The sequence below is a fragment of the Panicum virgatum genome, chromosome 4N (assembly GCF_016808335.1).
Source record: "Panicum virgatum strain AP13 chromosome 4N, P.virgatum_v5, whole genome shotgun sequence".
Taxonomy (NCBI): domain Eukaryota; kingdom Viridiplantae; phylum Streptophyta; class Magnoliopsida; order Poales; family Poaceae; genus Panicum; species Panicum virgatum.
The window spans coordinates 28,568,605-28,573,600 of NC_053148.1; the positions used below are offsets into that span (position 1 = coordinate 28,568,605).

Below are 4,996 nucleotides of genomic sequence, written 5' to 3' on the forward strand. Positions count from 1 at the left end.
ACAAGGGGGTGGGATTACTAGTTAGTAACAAGTTAAGAGTCCTAGTATAGGATTACAAGAATCCAAGTAGGAGTATGTTGCTGTAAAAGTCGACTGAAGATCTTCACGAAGCATGACAAGCTTATCTCCAGTGCTCAGCTTAACTAGCTAGCCCTTCACTATTTGGGAAATATATATGATTTACAAATAAGCCATTCACTACTGGATGTTGCTACAACAAGCCAAGATTTAATAGCATGGTATATAATGTAAGTGCTATGTTTAAAGATAAGCACAACAAATAAGAAAAATATTGTGAAACATCTGTTTTCTTATTGCTGCTATATATATATATATATATATATATATATATATATATATATATATATATATATATATATATATATATATATATATATATATATATATAAAATATAAGTGCTCCACTGCTAAAAAGAGTCAATAAAAAAATATAAGAATGCATTGTGCACATAATTACATTTACTACTGGATGTTGCTACAACAAGCCAAGATTTAATAGCATACTGTGCATGGAGATCGAGTATGCAAAGTCAGGCCGAGCTGCTCGCTGCCGGTATCGCTGTAGCCTCCCACGGCGAAAGGCCCGTGACAGGGAACTTCTCCTCGCTAATGTTCATGGACGTTCTGCTGAGGCTCGTGGTTATTACTGAGAGCTTGACGTCGTCCTCCCAGCAGCCTCCGCCATTGCCCGCGGGACCTCTTTCGTTGGGTTCCAGGAGTAGCATGGTGTCCTTGCAACCACTGCCGTCGTCGGGACCCGGAGAGGGCTTGAGAAACAGCAGCACGTCATCTTCTTCCTCCATCTCCACATCTTCTTCGAGCAGCAGACTAGCGGCGACGGCCTCCTCTTCGTCCTCATCCCCGTGCTCCAACCCCGCGGGCGGACAACGCAGCGGAGTCGTGGGGGACAGCCCGGCGGACGCGGACGGCGAGCCCTGCTGTTTGGTGCCGGTCGACGACGCAACCTGCGGCTGCGGAGGTTCGTCGCCGGGGGAGGGGGACGATGGCGGCTGCGGCTTGTTGCGAGTAGTGCCGGCGAGGGTGTTGCGGTGGAGCGGGACGGGGTGGCTGTGCTCGCCGGTCTAGCTGACGATGAGGGTGGTGTGGTCGGCGCGGCAGCGCTCCACCTGCTTCCGCGCCTTGCAGTCCTTGTCGGTGCTGCACCGGTAGTAGCCGCGCGGGTACGGCCGACGGCGACCCCTTGATCGGTTTCTGCCGTACTTGCGCCACGCCCAGGGGTCCGGTGACGGCGCGCCGGCGGGCACCCGCGTCACCTCCTTGCTCACCTGGCTCTTCTTCTTCCTACAGCATACATACATGCCGCGATGAGCCTAAGAGCTCGAGCATTGGCAAGAAAATAAATTGACAATCCAGGTTATTAATTTGACAGCGGATATATACTACTTCCTCCTCGATCGTGTGGGTCCGCCGGCGTTGCGGCAGGTGTTAAACTGTTAGGACCACTAGAACATAGATAAGTGAGGGTCTCTTTCTCTTTTTAAGTACATGAGCACAAAGGGGTCCTAGATCTAGAACATAGAGTACACAGGGAGAGAGAGGTAGAGACCATCACCACCGGTGAAGCTTGAAGCGGCCATCACTGGTTTGTTGATGGAGATCCGTTCAAGGGCGGCGACGAGTGGTGCAGAGGCGTCGTGGGCGTAGCGGCGGAGTCGAGGATGGTGGCAGCGACACCGATGGATCAGCATCGATGGCGGCGGTGATGAGTCTTCCCGCTGCTCCAGCGCCCCCTCCAGATCGGCTAGGGTTTAGGAAATGTGGGTGAGGGTACTGGCGGTGCGGTGAACCTCGTTACCAGTGCCCCGGCCCCTCACCCCTTTTTATTTTGGCGCTGTACAGCGGGGCCCACCAACCATTAAGGGTTGGGCGCCCCCGATCAGGGCACGGATTAAGGGCCTAATAGTCCGTTGGGCCTATTAGGAAGGAGATCAATCCAACATTCTCCCCCTTGATCTCACTTTTTACTTTAACTTTATACTTTAACTTGAAACTTTTTTCTTTAGTTGTTCCATCACAGATTAATAAATAGAGCATGCTTTATTGTCACGGTCCAAGACTGATAGACTCAACAGCTACCACACACATCACTGTTTTGAAACAAATTCTTTATCTTTTGGGCCCTTTTATTCTCCAGAAATCACAGGCTTTCCCTTAAACCCATGCCGGCTATGTGTTCCATGAACACATTGGATGGTATGCCTTTAGTGAGCGGATCCGCAAGTATTTTCTTTGTGCTTATATGCTCGAGTGTAACAGAGTGATTCTGTATTTTCTCCTTCACAACATAAAATTTTATGTCAATGTGTTTGGCAGCACCACTTGACTTATTGTTGTGAGCATAAAACACTGCTGGTTCATTGTCGCAATACATTCTGAGTGGTCTTTGAATGCTGTCTACCACTCTTCAACCTGCCCCGAGTCCTCATAACATGCCACAAATTCAGCGTACATCGTCGATGATGCAGTGATGCTTTGTTTTGAGCTTTTCCACGATATAGCTCCCCCTGCGAGTGTGAACACATAACCGGACGTGGACTTTCAGTCATCGATGTCCCCCGCAAAATCCGATCTGAGTACCCTTCTATCTTTAGGGAATCAGATTTTCTGTATGTTAGCATGAGGCCTTTTGTACCTTGCACATAACGTAAATCTTTCTTTACCATGATCCAGTGTGCCTGTCCTGGATTACTTTGATATCTGCCAAGTATCCCGGTAACAAATGTTAAGTCAGGGCGTTTACAAACTTGAGCATACTGTAGGCTTCCGACAGCTGAAGCAAATGGAACCGCTTTCATTTGATCGATCTCATACTGGTTCCTGGGACATTGAAATTTCCCAAATCTATCGCCATTGACTATTGGAGCAGGTGAAGGCTTGCACATATGCATACTGTACTTTTTTAGAATCTTTTCTAAGTATGCCTTTTGTGATAGTCCTAATACCCCCTTTGTTCTATCTCGGTGAATTTCAATTCCCAAAACAAATGAAGCTTCACCGAGATCTTTCATATCAAAGTTTGAGGACAAGAATTTCTTTGTCTCCAATAGCAGACCAACATCTCTACTAGCAAGTAGAATGTCATCCACATACAGGATTAGGAAAATAAATTTTCCACTTCTGAACTTTGCATAAATGCAATTGTCCTCCTCAGTTTCTTTAAACCCAAATTTCCTTATGGTTTCATCAAACTTTAAATACCACTACCTAGAGGCTTTCTTTAATCCATAAATGGATTTCTTTAAGCGACACCCCATATGTTCTTTTCCTTTCACGACAAAACCTTTCGGTTGTGCCATGTAAACATTTTCATACAAATCCCCGTTAAGGAATGCCGTCTTTACATCCATTTGATGTAACTCTAAGTCATAATGTGCCACCAATGCCATTATAATCCTGAAGGAATCTTTACACGAAACCGGAGAAAAAGGTTTTGTTATAGTCTATCCCTTCTCTTTGCGTAAAGCCTTTTGCCACGAGTCGTGCTTTGAATCTTTCTACGTTCCCTTTGGAGTCATGGTTTATCTTGTAAACCCATTTACAGCCTACTGTTTTGTCTCCTTTAGGAATTTCCTCTAAGTCCCAAACACCATTGGAACTCATTGATTTCATCTCATCCTTCATAGCTTCCAGCCATTTAGATGAGTGAACACTTCTCATGGCTTCTTCATATGAAGTGGGATCACCCTCCATATAGACTTCTTCTGTATTATAAACTTCATAGTCGCTAGAAATAGCCGACCTTCTTTCTCTTTGTGACCTTATAAGGGCCACTGCTTGTGGCACATTTTGTGCCTCAACTTCTGGCACATTTTCCATAGGGGGTTGCAGCTCCTCCTCCTCATGTCCAACCGCGGGTTCAGGCGGTTCTTGGATGACAGGTTCCAAACCTTCGCTCACTGTTGGTATGGGTGGAGTTACGACAGATGTTGTCACCGTAATATCTGTAATAGTTGGCGCAGCAACAACCGAAGAAGGTACTGGCATCACTATTTCAGGAACTTTTGATGCAGCATCAACAGGTAGTGAGAAAAATGGCTCTTGAATCATAGGAGTAGCCACATACACCCACTTCTCCTCAAGGTCAATTTCTCTAGGTACCATACTCCCCCTGATCATTTCATTTTCTAGAAAGACAGCATGTCTCGTTTCTACAAACTTTGTATGTCTGTCTGGACAGTAGAAACGAAAACCTTTCGACTTTTCAGGATAGCCGATAAAATGGCAGCTTACAGTTTTGGGATCTAATTTTTCAATACTTGGATTAAACACTTTAGCCTCAGCTGGGCTCCCCCAGACCCGAAGGTGAGTCAGTGAGGGTTCTCTTCCTGTCCATAGCTCATACGGTGTTTTGGGCACCGATTTGCTTGGCACTTTGTTGAGAATATAGATGGCGGTCTTTAACGCCTCCATCCACAGACTCAATGGCAGTGTGGAATTACTCATCATGCTGCGCACCATATCCATCAGTGTACGGTTGCGCCTTTCAGCTACTCCATTTTGCTGAGGCTCCCCGGTGTGGAATATTGGGCAACTATTCCATTTTCCTGTAAAAATCTTGCAAAGGGTCCAGGAACTTGTCCATAAGGGGTATGTCGACCGTAGTACTCCCCTTCACGGTCTGATCTTACTATTTTAATTCTTTTGTCAAGCTAATTTTCAACCTCAGCTTTGAATATTTTAAATTTATCCAATGCCTCAGATCTTTCTTTAATTGGATAAATGTAACCATAGCGGTAGTAATCGTCTGTGAATGTTATGAACGAATCATAGCCATCCATACTTTTCACAGGAAACATGCCACATATATCAGTGTGGATTATTTCTAATGTTCCTGCACTTCGTTTGACACCCTTTTAATTTGCTTTACAAATTTTCCTTTAATGCATTCGACACATTGTTCAAGATCAGAGAACTCTAGCTGAGGAAGAATTTCACTCTTCACTAATCTTTCAAT

At 45.3% G+C, this 4,996-nt stretch overlaps 1 pseudogene; it reads right to left on the minus strand.

Moving 5' to 3' along the window:
* Positions 1-551: 551 nt before the first annotated feature.
* LOC120669271 lies at positions 552-1,619 on the minus strand (annotated as a pseudogene).
* Between the last annotated feature and the right edge of the window lie 3,377 nt (positions 1,620-4,996).